Source organism: Anthonomus grandis, chromosome 1 (genome assembly GCF_022605725.1).
Source record: "Anthonomus grandis grandis chromosome 1, icAntGran1.3, whole genome shotgun sequence".
NCBI classification, from domain to species: Eukaryota; Metazoa; Arthropoda; class Insecta; order Coleoptera; family Curculionidae; genus Anthonomus; species Anthonomus grandis.
Genome location: NC_065546.1, coordinates 36,039,272 through 36,061,989, shown reverse-complemented (window position 1 = coordinate 36,061,989; position 22,718 = coordinate 36,039,272). Strand labels below are relative to the sequence as shown.

The 22,718-nt window shown below is 33.1% G+C and overlaps 1 protein-coding gene and 1 long non-coding RNA gene across 2 annotated transcripts in view; one reads left to right on the top strand and one right to left on the bottom strand.

The window, feature by feature from the left end:
• The window catches only part of LOC126738327 (uncharacterized), a 250,508-nt gene that overhangs the window by 184,565 nt on the left and 43,225 nt on the right, over positions 1-22,718 (top strand). The window lies entirely within an intron of this gene.
• LOC126738611 (uncharacterized) lies at positions 16,607-17,665 on the bottom strand. Its single transcript, XR_007661396.1, has 2 exons — positions 17,331-17,665; positions 16,607-16,663 (listed from the first exon to the last, which is right to left on the bottom strand). It is a non-coding gene; the product is annotated as an uncharacterized LOC126738611 (long non-coding RNA).

The window sequence follows — 22,718 nt, the reverse complement described above, 5'->3', positions numbered from 1 at the left end:
AGCGAGTGACCCTGTCTAAAATTTTCAAAAGATGTCTTATTCTTTCCTATTAGGTAGTAAATATATAAAAATAAATAAAGTGAATAAGCATTTAATACAGATATTAAAATAATTGATATAAGCAGATATCTATGTTATAGAGAGTTAGATATAAGTTTTTTGATAATTAAGTGATCCAATGAATTTTTCTAATTTGTCTGCGATACAGGTATATAGGTGGCTGAGATAAGAACCATCGTACAACATAAATACCGTTGTTCTGCTAGGAACTTATGGCTAAATATGGTCGACCCAAAACCATTAAAAAAAAAATAAACAGCTCTTCGTGCTTAATATTGACTCCAAATCTTCACAAATCCCATTATACACTCAGGGTTATTTCCATATAAACATTTTCTGCTATAAAATAATTTTGCCCACGATCAAGGTGAGGTTTTTAAGAACTAGCCCGTACTTAGGGCCCCTTAGTATAAGCATAAAAATTTCTCCATAGCCAATAACATAGTCCGTGTTTTATGCAGTCAAAAAAAGACGAATATCGTGCCCGGTACCTGGCACGAAACGAACATTCTTGACGCCTCATAGTTAACACGCCATATCACATTTATCCTTTAAATGCATATCGATCGCACTTCGCTTAATGGAAAGATCTGTTGCTTGCCATGTAAAAAAAATAAATTTGCTTTATTCTATTCTATTAAAATCACTACCAAGATTAATGTTTCATCATATTTATATTCTAATTTTTAAAAAACCTTAAGTCCTGGACAACATAGAGTTTTTAACCTTTTTTTTCCAACACGTCATTTCCAGTTTTGCTTTGGGACGCGCGATAGGTAAAATCCGGATTATCGCCGATTAAACTGTTTGTATTCAATTAACTAATTAATTTAACTCCCCGTTTATTCGTATATCGCGTATCTGCCTTGTTAATTCCCATTGTGCGATAAATTCGAGTCCGTTTCAATTATTATTAAGCAAACGTACGGCATAATTCTGTGGCATACGATGCATCCATTCATTTAAATTCGATGAAATGGTTTAAAAACAAAAAATCGATCCTTTATTAAAGATATCGGTAACTGACACGGCATTACATGACATAGAACTGACTGACTGCCTTACAGCCCTATATATAGTTAAAACATTTGTAATTTTTTTTTAACTTCCACAACCATATGCATAAACACCAGTTTTGAAGTTACGACGCGGTGATAAGAAGTTTTACATGCTTATGGCCCGCATGCATGAAAATAAATGAGAACAAACTCCGTTTTAGCAGTTCGCATTTTACATGTGAAACGTTAACAAAGCAGAAAGAGATAAAAATTATTTTAAAACAAATAATAAAATACACCGTTTAGAATTTTTCCAAACTAACTGTGAAAATCTGTTACTTATTAAGGTCAAAAAAGGAAAAAAACATTTTTCTTAATGAAACTAAATCAATTGGTAGATTAAAAAAAAAATTACTTTAAATATTTTATTATTTCCAATATGATAAAGAAAAAAGTATATTTAATCGGTGTCGGGTCAATAAATTTTTAAAATCACTGATGAGATAAATAATTTATCATATTTAAGCCAATTAAGTAAAAAAATATAATATTTTAAGCCAATATGAAAAATTAGAAATAAACATGTGTTGATCTCAGCTGTGATTTTTATGATAACAATAATAATAATAATAATAATAATAATAATAATAATAATAATAATAATAATAATAATAATAATAATAATAATAATAATAATAATAATAATAATAATAATAATAATAATAATAATAATAATTAGTTTTAAACAAAAGCTTAAAACCAGGACCCTTTGGTGGCAGCGACGACTCGAGGGCGACTCGCCGAGTTCCATAAGAACCCAAAACCATCTAGGCTCTTTAAAAACCGAGTTAGAAAAATATTTAAAAAAATCGTTATTCATACGAAGCAACCAGAACATCAACAGCATGTTTGTGAGTATATTGATATGCTTAAGCAAAAACTAAAGGGTAAAGCTAAGCGGTTATCCAGATACGTAAAATGCACCAAAAGATTACAACAAAATGTCCTATTTAACAACAATCTAAAAGTGTTTTAAAGGAAATAACGATCTTAGACTAACAACAACAGTCAAGCCATGCCAAGTAGAGAGAACCTTATGAACTATTGGTCATCATTGTGGTCAAACCCAAAAGAACATAAGAATGCTTCATGGATTGTGTCAGAAATGGACAAGGTAAATACCCCACTGATGCTCTTTGAAGAACTAACGGCCGAAAAAATTTTGGAGGAAATTAAATTTATCAACAATTGGAAAGCACCAGGAGTTGATAATATCCAGTAAGTTCTGGTATTAAAAATTTACCATCATACATAATTTTCTGGCACTTTAGTTTACACACATTCTTTAACATTCAGAAGACCCACCAAGGTTCCTTACACTGGGTATGACAAATATGCTGCCTAAGAGTGAACAAACTGAAGATCCTACTCAATATAGACTAATTACATGACTACCAACATTATATAAAATACAAACATCGTGTTTAACTAACTGCATTTACAGGCATGTCGAACTTAACAACGTTTTAGTCGAAGAGGTTTCACCACGGGTGTGAACACAAAGAACAACTTATTGTAGATTCTGTAATTTTCAAACAGGCTCAGAATAACCAAAGAAATATATGCACTGCCTTCGTAGATTACAAAAAGGCCTTCGACAGCGTACCGCATTCTTGGCTTATTAAAGATTTAGAGATCTACAAAATTCACCCCACATAATAACATTTCTTTCCACCATAATGAAAATCTGGTGGACAAACCTACACCTCAACTTAAATGGTAAGTATTTAACAACGGACAAAATATCTATTGGTAGGGGAATTTACCAGGGCGACTCTAAGTCCATTGTGGTTTTGCCTCGCAATGAACCCACTATCTACCATGTTCAATGACACCAAATATGGTTTTAAAATCACAGCCAACAGAAACACCAATTGTGTTGTCTCGTATCTCCTCTACATGGATGATATAAAAGCTTTGCAGCAAAGCAAAAAAAAAGGCGACGCTGCTCGACATTACGTAAAAACTCTCCAGTGACATCCATATAGAATTTGGTCTTAATCAGTGCAAAACTTTAAACACCGAGAAGAGTGTCATTGTGAATGGAGACGTTAAGCTCCCAAACCGTAACATAATTTAGGCTATGGAGAATGACGTTGGTGAGAAGAGAGGGAGGACGAGGTCAAGTCGATATCAGTAATCTACATTCCCGACAAATAAGTAATTTACGAGAGTTTCTCTACACCAAAGCTCAGCTTACAGTCTTCGAACTTGCCGACCATTTCCGTTACTTCGGCCATAGATAAAATGCATATCTGACAGTTCCGCATTTGTAAAATTTTCCATTTTTTTCGATAAAAGAAAAATTTATTACTTATTAATAATAACTAAAAGCTTGATAGTCAAGGAACGCTAATTTGACATTTCGTATTTTGCAGATAAATGTTGACATTAACCTACTAGATAATTTATTAAAGAAATGAAAAATAGGCTTCAAGATTTTTTTGCATAAAAACGGCGCCACATACGAAAGAAAGATAGGAGAGTTTTTTTGTCACAAATTGAGTGAGAAATTCAAAAATTATTTTTAATTTGAAATATCTCAGTGGCGTACTATTGTTTTCTTTAAAATAATTGAGATCATTACCCGTATGCGCGACAATGGTGAACATAAAATTCCCAATAGTATGCCAAAAAATGCGCGATAACTACCTCTTAAAACCCTCCAAATTTAATTTGCATATCTCGACCGGTTTCAGAGCAATAAATAAATCGTCAATTTTTAAGACAAATTTTAACACCCCGTATCTCGGAAAACGAAATTATACAGGGTGTTTCAGAACTATGGGATTAAACTTCTAGGGGTTGTTCAGTACAACAGTAGAATCCATTTGAGTATAGAAACCCATGTCACTACGCCACTACGGCCCTAAGACGCGTTTAAATTTAGAAAAAATAATAATTACCTAAATAGGATCTGATGCATTTATTTTTACCTTTTGTATATGATACCATCACAACAATTGTTCAAAATGTCTTCCTCCAGCCTCAATACACCGATTTAAACGCCGCACATGATTTCGACGGACTACACTAAAAATTTGATCCTCGTTTTGAATTATTTCAAATGCTGCTGATATTCGTCCAATTAAGTCTAGCGCTGATTCTACTGGAGTTTCGTAGACTAAAGACTTTACATGTTCCCACAAGAAAAAATCGAGCGACGTTAAATTGGGTGACCTAGGAGGCCAAGAAACCGCTCCACCTCTGGCAATCCAACGGTGCCTAAACCGCTGAGCCAAATACTCGCGTACTTGTACCGCAAAATGAGTCGGCGCTCCATCATGCTGAAACCACATTTGCTGTCTAACGTTTAGTGGAATATTTTCAAGGAGTTCTGAGAACTTCCTCCAAGAAACGTAGATAAATAGGTCCTGTTAACCGTTCCGGTAGAAGGTATGGCCCAATTAAATAATCATCAACAATGCCTGCCCATACGTTGACAGATCAACGATTCTGATGTTTTCTTGGAAAAATTGCATAAGGATTTTCTTCGTCCCAAATATGGCTATTCCTACTATTAAAAATACCGTCTCTTGTGAAAGAGGCTTCATCGGTCCACAAAACATATCGTAAAAAATTTGGTAAAATGATGTGATCCAGAAGCCATCGACAAAATTGAACTATAGGATGATAATCGGCTGCAGTCATACCTTGAACTTTCTGGAAGTGGTAAGGATGGAGTTGTTGCTCGTGTAGTACCCGCCAGACAGAAGCGTTACTCGTAGTCATATTCTTAGCGACGTCACGTGTGCTATTTGATGGTTCATCGGCAACTCGCTGAAGCACCTCTTTTTCAAATTCGACCGTTCTTACGGTTCGAGCAACACCAGTATCATGCATCTTGGTCTTAAACATGTCTGTCTCAGCGAGCCGCCGATGAACCGCAATAAACTTTTTGTATCCAGGATGCTGTCGTTCGGGATAACGTTCATGATGCAACTGCGATGCTGCTCGTGCATTGCAGTTTGTTGCTCCGTATGCCAAATGCATATCCGCCAATTCTTTATTGGTTAAGTTTTTGCATTAGCTATAAATGTTTAAAAATTGTAAGCTATAAAATTTTTAAACATGACATTGAGAATTGACATTGATAAGCGTTGATTTTAAACAATTGTTGTTATGGTATCATGTACAAAAGGTAAAAATAAATGCAGCAGATCCTATTTAGGTAATTAATATTTTTTATAAATTTTAACGCGTCTTAGGGCCGTAGTGGCGTAGTGACGCATTTCCGGACATGGGTTCCTATACTCAAATGGATTCTTCTGTTGCACTGAACAACTCCCAGAAGTTTGATCCCATAGTTCTGCAACACCCTGTATAGCAAACTGTCAAAAATTATTTTTCGATGCCGGAGCACCCCCTAAAGTTTGTCTCTCACTTATTTACTAACACCCTGTATATTTATTGTTTTAAATTATTGTGACGTGTAGAACTCGCAGGAAATTTGGTGCGTTCCTCCAGACTCACCCATATAACTGAACTAGTATTTTAAGTACAATATTAAAATAATTTATAATTATTGTTACTGCTTTTGTAAAAAAAAGCCGTGATTGACTGATCATTTATTTTAATTTTTATTTCACCAGTGGTTTTTATCACTCTCAAACAACTGTTGAGATAATTTCTTTAAGATTTTTAAGCCAATTAAATAAAAACAACTTTTTACTAATTATGCTACAATTACTGATGAATCAAATATTTTATTATTTCCAACATAATAAAGAAAAAATATTTATTTGAGCAGTTTCTGATCCATAAATCTTTTAAATTCTAAAATGAAAATTCTATAATTTTGGAGCCAATTTAAAATTATGCGATTTTTTTTTTAATTTTATGCTAAAATTAGAAAAAAAACATTTATTGCTAAGACCCAAATATAACTCACCATTTTTTTCTCTATTACTAAAATAAAAATTAGTCAGTGATTGTTAGGAGAGTTTCCTAAGCTTCAGCTATTTGTTGTTAACACTTTTTTGTTATTAAAACACCTTATTTAGGCTAAAAACCAAACAAGGCGCTTCTTTACCAAACCATTTCTTGCTCGAGAGAGAGGGATGACAAGTGACATATCAATTTTTTAGCATTTCATGATTCGAGCGCTACGTAGTGGCGGGTTTTAAAAGTAATAAATTTGGATGTTGCCACACTGACTTAAATTAAATATTATTTTGCCAACACAACACAAGTTACTAACATATACCCCCCACTTTGAAAGGGTTCAGCTTTCAACACAATAAAATTTGACAAAGGTGGCTAAAACTAAGAAAACAGTGTTTAAATACATGAAACAAATCTTAAAGCTAATTAACATTATCACGGTAAGTAAAATGCATACTAATCAGTAATGTCAATAGGTAAGGGACAAATCTTAGAGATAGGTCTCTTCAGTATGCCATGAGAGGTTTTAACGGACACTACTCGGCACTGTTTATCAGATCCTAAATGTATTTCACTTACACGGCCCATTCTCCAATTAAGAGGAGGGAGATTGTCCTCGCGAAGTATCACCATCTCACCCACTTGAATGTTTCTTTGAGGATATTTCCACTTAAATCGTTGTTGGAGAAGGATTACATACTCCTTCGACCAACGCACCCAAAAATGTTGATAAAGCTTTTGAATATATTGAAACCTTGAGAGACGATTGTCAAACTTTTCTTTAACATCAAGATCGGGCAAAGCTGTTAATCGTCTACCAATTAAAAAATGAGCTGGTGTTAATACATCATAATCGCTTGGATCACTAGTAAGTGGGATCAATGGGCGCGAATTTAACGTGGCTTCAATCTGGGTTAGCAGCGTATAGAGATTCTCAAAAGTTAATGAAGCATTTCCCATAACACGCTTTATATGGAATTTGCAAGCCTTTACTCCCGCTTCCCATAGTCCACCAAAGTTAGGAGCACGAGAGGGAATAAACTTCCAACTAATCCCTTCATTTTCAAAAGTACCTGCTAATCCTTTGCTATGCCTCTGCAAGAATTTACTAAGCTCTTTTAACTCTGAATTGGCACCAACAAAATTTGTACCATTGTCAGACCATATTAATGAAGGTTTGCCTCGCCGGGATATGAAACGTCTCAAAGTAGAAATGAATGCTTCAGAGGTTAACTCTGATACTAACTCCAAATGCACCGCACGAGTAGAAAAGCATATGAATAGGCACACATAGCATTTTGAAATCTTGGCTCCCCGCCCACTCTTAGATTTTATATGAAGGGGACCAGCATAGTCAACTCCAGTAATATGGAATGGAGGAGTAGGAGAGATGCGCTCTTTAGGTAGGTCACCCATTAATTGCCCAATTGATTTAGGTCTTGCTTTAAAGCAATTTAAACATTTGTGAACTGTCTGCCTTGCTAAATTTCGTCCACCAATTGGCCAATAATGTTCACGAATTGAAGCAAGTAAGTGAAGGGGACCAGCATGTAATAATAACTTATGCTCAAAAGAAAACAACAATTTGGTAAAATGATGTTTGGATAATAAAACAGCAGGATGTTTTTTGGCATAATCCAGATCCGATAATTCCAATCTACCACCCACCCTTAAAACTCCCTTCACATCAATAAATGGGTTAAGAGTACTTAAAGGGCCTTTGCGACATTGCTGCTTTTGCAAAAGTAATGAGTATTCATATGGAAAAGATTCCTTCTGAGAGATTATGACCAATTTTTCTAATGAATTACTTAGCTCACGGGCTGTTAATGGGCCATCATGCCTAAGTGTTTTTTCTAACTTACAATTATAACAGAATCGTAAAATGTAGGCACAACTACGCTTTAAACGAGAAAAACTAGAAAATCTTTTCATTGGAAAATATTCAGGAATGACCTGGCAAGTGTGAATGTTTTTCTTTAATTCAGGCAAAACTTCAATTTCGATAATTGATTTGGGCCATTCTGAGCAATCATTAATCAGCCAATGAGGACCATTCCACCACATTTCATTAATGATCAATGACTGAGGATAACATCCCCTGGATAATATATCCGCAGGATTGTCCCTTGATGAGACATGATGCCAATTATGAATTGAAGTCAATGATTGTATTTGGGATACACGATTTCCAACGAATGTTTGTAGATTATGAGGTGACTGAGAAATCCAGCCTAAGACGACTGATGAATCAGTCCACAGATATGTTTTGTCAATAATTACATTTACTGATCTTTTAAAAGTGCTGACCAATTGCGCAAGAACCAATGCACCACTTAATTCCAGTCGAGGAAGTGTTATCACTTTTAGAGGAGCTACCTTAGCCTTAGCGAATACTAGGGAAATTTGCGTTTGACCACTTTTGCTTGAGCTCTTAATATAGAGACAAGCACCATAAGCTTCAACAGAACTGTCACAGAACCCATGTAATTCCACAACATCAGAATCAGAACAAAGCATTTTTCGCGGGATCTTCAAGTTATTTAGGACTACCAATTCTTGTTTTAATTTATGCCAAAGACTATAAATAGTTGAGGGCAAAGATTCATCCCAACCAATCTTTGTACTCCACAATTTTTGCAAAATCATCTTTGCAATAATTATGCATGGGCAAAGTAATCCTAATGGATCATATATTTTAGCAATAGATGAAAGGATTGTCCTTTTACTAAAATTTTCATTATCAATTAAGGAAATATGATACATAAGATTATCATTTTTAAATGACCAATATAAACCAAGAGTTTTATTCTCATCACTAAAATGTATGTCACGAGTATTAAGAACACTGTTCGAGGCATCTCCAACGATTTGACTAATAACTTCAGATGAATTTGATACCCATTTCCTAAGACAAAAACAGCCAGTTAACAATATTTTAGATACCTAAGAACTTAGATCTACAGCTTCTGCAACAGTATCTGCCCCAAAGAGCAAATCGTCTACAAAAAAACTATGTAAAATTACATTACAAGCCTCGGGATACTCATTTTCAAACTCTAGACCCAGCTGTTTAAGGCACCTTATGGCCAAAAAAGAGGCGGAAGTAGTTCCATAAGTGAGAGTATTGAGGGAATAAACCTTTAGCTTTTCATCTGGACTAACTCTCCAGTAAATTTTTTGCAGATTCCTTTGGTTTTCATCAACCAATACCATGCGATACATTTTTGCGACATCGGCGCATACGACTATATTATGCCTTCTAAACCTTAATAATATTTCCAACAAATCATCCTGTATGTTTGGACCGGTATACTGAATATCATTAAGAGATATTCCATTATCTGTGGGAGATGAACCATTAAAAACGACACGCAAACGAGTTGTAGAACTATTTTCATTTAGTACTCCATGATGAGGTAAAAAGTAAGAAATATCACCAGAATGCTCTGTTGATTCAGACATATGACCCATAGCCTCATATTCCTTCATGAAGTCACTATACAGTTCTTTCATTTGTGGATTTTTATTCAATCTTCTTTCTAATGAAAAAAACTGCCTTTTAGCGGAGCAACTTGAATTTCCCAATACAGATGGACATTGTTTAAAGGGAATTTGAACGACAAATCGGCCGTCCTTATTTCTTTTCATTGTTTGAACAAACATAGCCTCACATTCTTTTTCATCATTTGAAAGTATAGGCTTTAAAGAATTTGGGGGTTCCTCAATTGACCAAAATTTCTCCAGTTGATTTTGAATATCCAAATTTATATTTAACCCACAATGAATTGAAGATTGCGTTATTTGACCAACAGTACAAGGACCTGATATAATCCAACCAAACCGTGTTTTTTGCATAATAGGTTGAGTATCACCTAAGCTAAACTGACCAATGCACAAAAGTTGATAAAATAAATCAACTCCCAATAGAAGATCAATATTACTAGAAGTAGCAAAACCGGGATCTGCTAACTTTAAATGTCTTGGAATCTGCAATTGAGACACGTCCAAGGTTTTACCAGGAAGATGACCAACAATTCTAGGCACTACCAGACAAGAGATATTTTTACTAAAGTTATTATGAAGAGATTGTACCACTATATTACATTTATATCTTATGCAAGAAGCCAACTGGTTTATACCAATAATTGAGATATTGATTTCTTGCTTACAAATATTCAATTTATTACAAAGATCTTCAGTTATAAGATTTGATTGCGAGCCTGAGTCAAGCAAAGCTCTAGCAGTTATAGATTGACCATGTGAATCAAATACCTGAATTAATGCAGTGGAAAGTAACATGTCTTGCTGACCAACACAAAAGGAAGACATGTTTACACTTACATCACTATTACCAATAGCATTTTGAGATACATTTGAATCTTGACTTAAGTTAACTTGCTTTTCTTTAAAAGGTTTTTTATCATAATGAAGTAAAGTATGATGGTTAGTAGAACATTTTCTACAATTTCCAGATCGACAATCTTTGCTCATGTGATTGGGTTTTAAACAATTCAGGCAAAGTCTAAGGTGCTTTGCCTTTGTATACCTATCATAAACTGATAGTTTAAGAAATTCGGAGCAATTCATTATAGAATGCTGATTTTTACAAATTAAACAACTTAAAGTGACATTAAGAAAAGAATTCAAATGCTTACTTTTATTCTCTGAACGATTAACCAACCTGCTTTTCTTTGACTGGCCTTCAAGCGTCTCCAACAATTCAGCTTTAGTTTTCAAGAATAAATTGAACTCAACCAATGTAGGCAACCTGTCTTTTGGTTTCTGCTCTTGCCACTCTCTAGCAGTAATAGCATCTAACTTCTCACACATAAAGAAGATAATGACCAAATCCCAACTATCAACTGGTATGTCAAGAGCCCTTAGTGATCGAAGTCCTCTAACAATACCATCTAATAGTACTCGTACTTCTCCAGCTGATTCCTTAGTCATAGCTGGAAGACCAAAAAGTGATTTAAGGTAATTATTCACCAAAATGGATTTATTGTCATATCTCTGACACAACAAATCCCAAGCGATAGAATAATTAGTAGAACTAATATCAAGATTTTGTAGCACATCCTTTGCGCTACCTTCCAAAGATCCTCTCAAGAAATGAAACTTTTCAATCTCTGAAATGTTGCTATTATCATGAACCAATGATCTAAATGTGTCTCTGAACTCAAGCCATTTTTCGAAACTACCAGAAAATGTGGGTAAGGGAATAGATGGGAGTTTAGGGCTTGACTGAACTCTTATTTGAGATAAATCACCATTCAATACATTATTACTGCCCCGTTGAGAAGCAATATCACTATTAGTACTGCCATCTCTGGAACTGTTAGAATGTTTTTTAAGCAATTGATTTGCAGTGGCAAGCAAACTGTAGTAGGAATTTTCAAATTCTTCCCTTTCCAAAAGTTGTTCATTAAAGTTTTCATGGTGTAATTCTATCGAAGTTTGATAAGAATCAAATTCAGCAAATATATCTGGGAGTTTGTCCACTCTGCTTTCCAATTCGCTAATTTTTAAGCCCTCTACATTATCCGAAGGCAAAGCAGAGATTGAAGACAAGAATTTATTAAAACTTGTTAGTTTTGACTTGCAAATACCACGCCTCTTAACGTTCACTTTGAGTTCAGCTTCATCAACCATGTTTTCAATAGTTATTTAATCAGTAAAAATATTAAAACAAACCAATACAGTATATATTTTTGTTTAACCAACAAATATACAAATATTTACACAATGTAAACCAATAGATATTTATTTTTAATGCCAATACCAATAACCAATACCAAAATAATGTTCATTAGTTTAAACAGATGATGTGTATTTTATTTGTGCACAAACTGAAAGTGTTGCCTTTCATAAAAAGTAGTAATTAACACTCTTTCAATTCAGATACACTGCCAAACCAATTTGAAACCAATAGCCAATAATAGAAATTAATATAGTAATAAACCAAACCACATTATTATTATGTACCAAAAAAGGATACCAACTCACCAGCAATTATTTGATTATTTTCAATCAAACAAAAAAAGAAAAAGAAAGCTTTACCAACTTGCAACCAATAATCAATTAATAGTAAACCATCATGAGATCTAATTAATCCAAAACCTTCCATCCATTATCCAAAAAATCCAGTTCCACGTTTGTTTTCGCCAAATTTGAACACTTCACCAATTTGGACTTTTGCCGCTGATTGACCGGTGTGATACGGGCTTTTGAAAGCGCGGTCCACGCGATGCAACTACCACGATGATGATGCAATTTTTAGACGCCACCGGCTTCTAATTTCCGGGTCTAATTTTCCAATACAATTTTACCAGCTTACATCCGAGTACGAAGGACCATTTTATGTTAGGAGAGTTTCCTAAGCTTCAGCTATTTGTTGTTAACACTTTTTTGTTATTAAAACACCTTATTTAGGCTAAAAACCAAACTTATATTCAGCAATAAACAAGGCGCTTCTTTACCAAACCATTTCTTGCTCGAGAGAGAGGGATGACAAGTGACATATCAATTTTTTAGCATTTCATGATTCGAGCGCTACGTAGTGGCGGGTTTTAAAAGTAATAAATTTGGATGTTGCCACACTGACTTAAATTAAATATTATTTTGTCAACACAACACAAGTTACTAACAGTGATCATTGGAAACGTCACGAAAATCTAACAGTTTATCTACAAGTTATATTACAAAATAATTTGAAATAAGAAAAAACATTAAATTAACCGTATGAAAAATAAGTATATGAGGCACAAAATAAAATAAAAATTTTATTGAGTATTTTGAATATACCCTTGAAGCAAATGTTAATGTGAAAATCACCAATAAAATCTTTGCATTGAATATCAACTCCTTACATTCACGCTTCAAGAAGATGATCCCACACCACATAACGCAACAGCCGCACTAGAGGAAATCCAAGAAAACAAAAAAATATGACTACCGGTTTCGACCCGGGATGAACTCGTCAATCTCAACGAAGAACCCGTCACGAGCAAAAGATTAAAAATAGAAAAGTAAAGTAACCAGGGGGCCACGATATATTGATAAAATAAAACCTTATTTTGGAGCATTCGCACATATCAGCTTACCTATTTTTCTATATGACAGTACCTTCTATATCTATTTACAACGCTTGCTTATATACTATCCTACTATATAGCTTTATTAGATTAGAAAAAAATATACATCAGCGGTATTATTCCTATATACATTATATATATAACTGTCTATCTATATATACAATATTTTTTATATATGATTTTATTTCGCGGTGTGTGCCATAAAAATTTCACAAAAAACATGAGGGAACCAGTTAATTTGGTAACTGTATGAGCACAGCAGCCGCAGCGGGTATGCAGGCCGCCCTTTTGATCAGAGAGAAACAACGCCTTCGACGAAAAAAGTTTAGGAAAGGGCGGCACGACCTGCCCAGTCACGTGGCTACCAGAGATATCGGCCCTTTTCCACAGTATCCACCCGGATTTTTGGTAAGTATAAACCTGAAAAAACGTTATATCCAAACTTTGAATATTTGATCATAGTTGACAACGTCGTCTTTTAGTATGAACTTAAACAGCCTCGTTGCTGATGCAACGTCATTTTTGTCCTTCTGGCTTATTGCCTTAGAAAATTTTACTATATTTTGTTGTAAACGTAATTGAAACCTCTAACAATCGTTTTAAATTAATTTCCAATGCGGATAAGGCGTTGTTACGTTGTAAAAGAAAAGTTTTAACTCTTTTTAAGAAACCACGGCTCAGCTTGATTGACTATGAATTATGAATTAATTTTTTGCATTCATCATATTTATATATTTTGAATTTTATATTCCAAAAAGTATTTCGCATCAATTTCGTTTGTGCAAGATGAAAATAAATTTCGAAAATGGTGGGAGATACTTAGTTACATTAAAAAAGGTATTCATGTATGCGAATTGCACTTTTCTTTAAAAAATTTTGTCAAGATATGGCGTAAAGTAGTAGATTCTGATAGGGCTATAAAATACTTATCAGACCCCAAGGCAACTTTACGAAGAATGGCATCACCATTACTTGAAAATTCCGAAAACCGTCATTCAATGAACCAGGAAATAGTAAAACATCGTAGTAATTTTTTTATTGATAATGCAAAAAAAATATATAAATATAAATTCCTGGTAGGATATAGTCATTTTTTGAAAACCATTTTGTTTTTTTTTTTTAATATTGATGGTTCATAATTAATTTTACGGACATAAATGTTTAAGCATATATTGAATTATTTTCACATTGGTTCAATTAATAACTATAAAAAATGATGATGAGGAAAATGATGAACTCAGAAAATTCTAGTGCAGAGTTTGAAGTCTCAGGTAATGTAACCTGCGACTCTTTGTCCAAAGAAGATCCCAATACCAAAGAAAATAAACACAACTCAATTGGTAATAAAATGTTTAATGTTTAAATTACATTTTTAATTACATACTCTTGGTATTGTCAAAAATTATTTTTGTAGGGTAAACTAAAACAGTGCAGAAAAGAGAAAATAGTTTAAGATGTAATTGTCAATCACGTGGCTCATATAGCTCCATTCCAGTCCGATGGTAAATTAAACTCCTTAAATTTAAACCTGATAGTAATTTACTGCAGATGTTTATTTTAGGGTTATCAATATAACTTTTTTTTAAAGATTAAGTTAAAAGAGTTATGTTCGTGAACAAAAATTTCTTGTAATGTAATATATTAATTAAGTGTAAAATCAAAATTAATATTTGAGTAAAATAATTGTGTATTTGTCATTATTCAAAGTAATTTAATGTATTCCTTTTATATAATTTATATCAAACAATTTCTACATTGAACATTATCTGTGGAGCGAAAATTATTATTTAAGGAAATTTATAATATTTTTATATGAATCATTTTCTAATCAATACTTCATATCCTACAAAATAAATAATTTTAGATATTTTATTTTATGTTATTTTATTATTTTTGTCATAACAAGATTAATTATTTTATTCATTTATTGTTTTGCAGCCTTAACAATTCGCATTATTATTACTACTTGAGATTAATTTTTAATTTTATTAATGGCTCCGCCTTGCATACATTTAAACATGTATTGTTTTAATTGATCTTATTTCTATAACTAATCCTAATTTAGCTCTTCAAGAACGTAAAGCTATATGGGGAAATGATGTTGTAATGTCCGCTATGTAGTACTCTGGAACTGCGATTAAATATCTCGACTACGCTCAGGAATACAATATTAATTTTCATAATCATTATAATTTTTCTGGTATTTCATTCAAAAATTTAAAAAAAAAACAACATATTTGGTTCATTTTTCACCACTGGTGCACTTTATTTTTTTTTAATGTAATAAAAAATCTTTGGAGTAAATAACACATTACCAAATTTTATATTTACAATTATTTTCAGCTGTCTAATAACCTAATATCAAAAGGTAGGTTCAGCTAATCAGAGTAAGGTTGCCTTCTAACCAACAGCGCCGATATGACAACTTTCTGAAACTAGTTTTCGTTCATTTTTGGGTACACACGTCTAGCATACACATTGGTCTCCTTACGTCTAATTTTCTTGGTAAGAACATACAACGTTACGGATGTGATGAACGAAATAACGTCTCAATAGCTGAAACTCACTTGTCCTTCATTTTTAGGCTAAATACATTAGATTTATCGATCGAAAATTTGTCTATTTCTTGTGCAACAGCTATTTTATTGAAACGGAAATTCTACGCTTTCTGACAACCGCGCATATACAAGAACACAAGATTCGTTCCAAGCGAGCAGAAAACCGGTCATCGTACTGTCACGCGTTTGCGCAAAAGTTATAATCCGTTCCAAGAGACTTATGACCGTTTACTGAACGATCCTGAATGCGATCCAAGTGAATCTGGGACCGTTCAGAAACCAATTTCTGAACGGACATTTCGATACATCTTGAAGAGAAGAAACCGTTTGTAACTTGTACGACTGACTTGCGCAGTAGGTGCTTGAGAGGTATCAACCGACTATCTGTTCTGTTTTAAAAAAGTTATTTATAAAAACATTTGTTTAGACAAAATCAAGGTATTTCCCACTGTGAACAAAACAATTCAAGATAACAAATAGACCGGCAAAACTAGGTTGAGGTTATACTAACATTACAAATGCATTCCAAGCACGTTCATATCTCACATCGACACGAAATCGTACAAACTTCACGCATGTGTATAAAACTGATCCAGGCGATTTCAGGATGATTCAATGAATGGTGCTTGGAACAATCAACAAACCTATATTAGCCACGTTCCCGTTATCGCTTCATTTTCATGGTTCATTTTTAAGTCTTCAAATTACATTACATATTGAGACCTTGCCGATGTGACTGAACGAATATATTGCTTTAATTTTAAACTCATTTTCTTTGATTTGGCAGTCTGATTATTTTTGTTAAAGATCGAAACATTTTCTGTATAAAAATTCTATAATAATTAAAACTTGTGAGCGTCATTTAGATAATTTTATAATTTTTAATGCGTTAAATAAATTCAAAATAGTCCAAAATAATCAAAATAAATCATAAAAATAGAATAAACACCTTGTAAAACAACTGGGCGCTTGGGCGACTCCAAAGTAGAGATGGTGACGTGTAGACCTGAAATAATAAAAGTAACCTGAGCACACTTATTCCCGTAAAATGAATTAATTAAAAAGAAGTTAAGCAAAACTCATTAATATAAATAATATGAATTAATATGTTTTAAACTTGCTCAGTGATTTTGCTTTTACGATAACCATTTAATTCATGTTCACCAACATTTAACCACTTAACTTAAATATCCCAAAATTCATTATTCACCAATTTATTATTTTTATCCGATTGTTAAATGTCCCAGTAACGACAACGTACTGATATTGAATGATATACAATCGGTCAATATGCCAAAACGTGAGCAGTACATTACTCACAAACCGTAGCCAAAATGCTACCAAAAACATTATCATAAAACATGAGATTGAGACAGCAATCTCCGATCTAGACCACCTGACGATAACACACTTTGTACTGAGGGGTGCAATGGACACCAAAACGCGAGGGTCCTTTCCAGATACAAAGCCTTGTTAAATACAACGAGCTGTGTAATGGTCCCAGACCAGCTCAGTATCTTAACAAGAAACAATAAACAATCGTCACAACAACACAAGCAAGACAAACAACAATCGGTCATTAAAATATTTCATTAATCACATTTTAATTAAAAAGGTAAAATATCGGTGTAATCAATAAAATAGAAATAAGCATACTCTGTGATAACACTCACCCTTTCTTGTAGTAAAACACTACACCAAACCAACACAGCTTATTTCACGTCGCAACACCCTTTATTGTTTTTATTAAATAACTTCACTCTTTAGTGACCAAAACTCAAATGAATTTTATAAACCAAATATTTATCTCAGACTCTTTTATCGAAACCCATAAAAATGATTCCCGAGGGGAAACGCTAAGTGTAAACCGTATTTGGTTACTTACGGTACCGCTGAGCTAGCTTTAGTTTTGTAAATATCCTGGACCTCTTTTCGATCAGACCGATAAATTTCATCTTAATGACTAAGAAAAATATTTCAATTCTTTAGAAAATAAACAGGGTCTTACAGTCATGTTGGTAAAAAAATCATTGAAACGTGAAAATTGTACCCTTATTAGCAAACTCGCGAGTTATTAAGAAAGTATGTTGTGCAAAGGACATTAACAATGTTGACGATGTAAAAAAAGTTTGTTAATAGCTATGAAGCACAGGTCCGTTATTTTCAGTATTACTGTCCTTAATTTGGCAGAGTTTAATTAATTTTTTTTAAATTTAGTTATTTTGCAAATTAAAAAAAAATAGTTATTTATGTAACAAGTGTGTAAAAATTATTATTTTTTTATCATTCGCCCATAACTCATGCGACAATTCCCATTAATAAAAGTACTAAATTACTTTACGTAAAAAAAAACGTCAACAAATGTTTTGTCAAATTATAAATTAAATGTCAAATAAACTTTAAATTACTTTTTAAGCATTATAAACCTTGGAAAGAATACTTTACGCACGGTAGAAAAAAAAATCCTTTTTATTATATACGTAAGCGAAATGCAGAGATTCTACGACTGTTGGCAATGTTTCATGTAAAGAAAAACTTCATTGCTTTCGATTTGGCAAAGTCATTGTCTTTGGAAATTATATCCTTGTTGGCAATATCGCATGTTAGTAAGAAAAGACATTTTGTCAACGTTCTTTTTTGCTTTTTGCAAAAACAACTATTTTGTTTAAAACATATGTGAAACGGTAATTCTATGCTTGTTGGCAACATCGCATATAAAAAAGAACTTTCCTTTTACCTACGTGGCAGATGCGATTTCATTAACCCATTAACGCCCAAATTATTTTTTTTTTTTGAAAATCGTTGAAAAAATAGTCCTGCCATGTTATTTTGGATAATTTTTAGCCAAAAAAAAATTAAAGAAATTTTTTTGTTTTTTAGTTTTTTCAAAAAAAGATGATGAACAGATGAAGATGATGATATAAATAGATCGCTGGGCAAATAATTGATTTTTTTTTTATAAAAAAATATGTTTTTTATTACTGTAAAATTGTACAATATCTAATTTTTGCTGTGATATTTTACAATACAAGTGGTACAAAGCGTAATGTTACATTTTTTGCAGTAAGTAAGTGGGCGACTTTTACAAGAAGTGTATTGGCATCTTCTTTGATTGGTTCTCTTTTCCATTAAATGCCCCTTTTCATCAAGTCTAACTTCATCAGGTACGCGTGATTTGGAGGTTGATGGTAAGCTCAGGGGTCTACCTTTCATAATACTTCGTCCATGACCAAGCTTAAAGTAGGTTACTGCAATCTGCGCCTAAAATCTTTTAAATTTATTAATTTCTTCCCATTGATTCTTCGGTAAAGCTGCAACGAATTTATTACTGCCATATCTATCATCCTTGTGAATAAACACCAGTACCACTTTTTGCCTCGGATGGCGATGCTATGCTTCTTCAAAAGCCAGTCATGGTGATCCACTCCTCCCATGTATTTATTGTAGTTGTATATCAGTCTAGGTTGGGAAACTGGCATGCGAGCTTTTTCCTTCCTATTCCAGCGTGGAACTGAGGCTACTGGCTCTACGTGATCAAAATTAGTGGCCATTGAAACACACTTATTTTTATTCCATTTAACAATTAGTATTTCATTTTTGATGTCGAATCTAAAATCATATGATCCACGAGGCATTTTTTCCAGTTCCTTGGTTGATTGTAATGGGCACTGGGCAGTCCGATTTTCCCTTATCGTGCCAGTAGCTCTAAATTTAAATTCTTTTAGCTTGTGAAATAGCCTATGACTACTAAAAAAAATTATCGAAGTAGACGGAGTAGCTTTTCGGATTTTCCACAATTGATAGCATTTCTACAACTACCCTGGTACCCAAAGGCTCTTTTTGTTGATTTTCTTCTTTTCCAGCATAAAGTGAAAAAGAAAAGCAATATCCGTCTTCGCCACACATTGCCTATAGTTTATAGCCAAAACGGATTGGCTTGGCTCTAATGAATTATTTTAACGAGTGCCGACCATAATACCTAACAATCATTTCATCAATTGACAGATTTCCTTGAAAAATTCCGAATTTTTTTAAATTATTATTAACTTTTTCAAATAATGGTCGTATTTTAAAATATTTATCATTTGTGTTGTCTTTAGCTTTAGTATTGTCGACAAAATGAATACATGATTTTATTTCCAAGTAGGCATTTTTACTCATAGCATTTTTCACGATTGATTAGCCCAAATCGTCTTCATCGGACCAGTAATCTCTTTCAGAGGGTAAAGTATGATAGCCTCTAAATATCAAAAAACCAATAAAAATCCTTATATCATCTTTTGATATTGTAAATCCATGTCGATTCTTTTGGATAACTGCATAATTAGTAGTTTGTTCCCTTATCATGCTGTAAATTTCATCATCGAAAAAGTGTTCAAATATGTTTACTGCAGAGGAGTCTTTCAATGTAGCTTTCATATCATTCTCAGCTTGTAAAAAATCCTGTTCGGCTGTTTGAAGATTATATTTAGGGTCAGTTTTGATCCATTTAGTTTCAAGTTTTTGTGGTTTTTCAATTTTTGCTTTTTTTTCTCAGGGAGTAGACGTGCCAATGGTAAGTTATCTTCTTCCTCGCTTTCGTCATCTTCATTTGTCTGTATTTCTACATAACCAGCAATATCTTCTAAGATAGGGATTCCAGTTTCTTCATCGTTAAATACTTCCTCATCGGTTAGCTCATCAATATCGGGTGGCAACGCTAGCATGTCCGCATCTATTTGCTCTGAGTACAGGTACTGCACTGCATCTTCTAGATTTTTAAATATATTAGGTTTGCTCATTTTTATATCTAAAATAAAAAAAAATCTTACAGAAAAACATTTTTTTATATCTAATATAAGTTATAAGTATTTTTTAGAAATTAAATTTAAAAAAATCTCTGTTTATCCCAGCGATCTATTTATAGATTACCATAAAAATCAGTGTTATGAAAAGTAAAAAAAAATAGAAACATGCAACAATAACCATTTAGCTACATTTTTTATTGAACCCCTCCTAATAGAAATATAATACATAATTTAACTTACCTTAACAATTTTTAAAGCTATCTCAAAATATAATAGTCGATGCACTTGATAAAAAAAATGTCTCCAACGAAGGTCCAATAAAATAAACACTTTCGGTCGTACAATGAAGTAAGGCACTAAATAGGACCGATTAGTAACGATAGTACCAAAGTAACGACATTGGTGGTAGGCGCGGCTTAAAATTCAACAGACACATTTTGAACACCTGTTTGATGTTGTGATCTATAAATAGATCGCTGGGCGCTAATGGGTTAATGTTTTTTCCATATCTAAGCTCATTGTCTTCGATTTACCAAAGTTATCCTTCTTTTTTAGTCTGAACACAAAAAATATGTTGTTGAAAAAGTAACTAAAACTTTCTGAAATCTTATCTTCGTTGGCAACGTCGTAAATTAGTGAAAAGAACATATTGACAACCTTGCCGATGTACCATGACAAAAAAAAATGGTTCAATCTGGCAACCTTTGATTTTTTTTGTGAATATTTGATTAATTCTTGTGCAACAATCATTTTGTTGAAAAGCTAACTGAAACGGAAGTGCTACGCTTGTAAAAGATAAAATATAACGCAATATATAACGTACATAAAATATGACTTACATTTTAGCGACTTTGTCGATTATCTCATTTCTATCCTGGATTTTTAAGCTCAATATCTTTTATTTGTTTTAATTTTTTTTTTAAATTTTAAGACTTTTTCTACAAAAATCATTTTGTTGCATATGTAGTCGAAACTTCAGATATTCTAAGCTGTTCTATAGAATACATTTATTTAAAACAAAATTATTTGCAACTTTCAAGTTGCAAAGATTTATATTTATGTCTAAAAGTTAAAACATAGTTATTATTAATATTAAAGAAAGCAGAGCAGTATTTAATGCGGCTAAAAGCGATAAAGAACTTTTAAACCCAGTAGTATCATGTAGATCTTGTCTAGCGTAAAAAGTTCAAACAGATAGCGAGGGCATTTGTGCTTGCATACCCGACTCCCAAATACTGGAAAATGGAGATTAAAGCGCTGATCAAATTTCAAAATAATATTAGTGGAAACAGGTGTCACATGCTCATATTTGCGTACATTGTACACAAAGGAAATTCGTACATTTTGGGCTAGTGTACAGGTTAAGTATTTATGATAAACTACATTGCAATAGTCCAGCTGTGGTAAAATAAGGGATTAAATTAACATAAGATTAGTACTTGCACACAATATAAACTTGAGGGAATAAAGACTTTTTAGTTGAAAGCAAAGAGGCTGAAAGTATACATAGTTTACTTGGTTTTAAGTACATATATACTATTGACAGTTTTTATTAAATACTACTCCAAGATCATGAGCCTAATCGACAGAGGAAAGCAATACACCATTTATATGTAATTCTGTAAGATTATACAAAAAAACTTTATTAGTAGTCACATCGAAACCAAGAAACATAAAGTTATTCTTCTTGTCATTAAGAACAAGATCATAATTATTATAGTTAATTCAAATATACTAGAGAAATCATCGTTAATCCTCTGCATCGATCCACTGCACTCCTTCGGTTGAAATCCAAATACAATTTGGGTATCGTCAGCGTAGAGGTGGACTTTACTTGTGTTGGGAGTTTAGACGTATATATTAAAAGTAACATCCATCCCGAATTACTACCTTGAGACACACCCAGAATCACAATGACTGGCACAGACCTGACACCGTCCACCTCAACAAACTATGTTCATTGAAATAGATAGTTGTAGAACCGCCTAAATTTATGAATTATAGTGCAAGTCCTCAGAGATGCGTGCGTATCAAAAACCTATGCCAACTTTTTATTGAAATAGTTCAGCTTATTGTTAAGATCTCCTTCTAGCAAAAAAACTATCAAACTCGGTGCGGCATATTTCAGATCATATTACTCAGAACAAATATTAATAAACCGAGGACCATCAATTTCTAGGGTACCAACGATACCATCTTATGGTGCGCTAAGTTAGACATATTCACAGTTCCTGCCCTAATTACATTCAGTTCGTTTTCTACACATACAGTGCG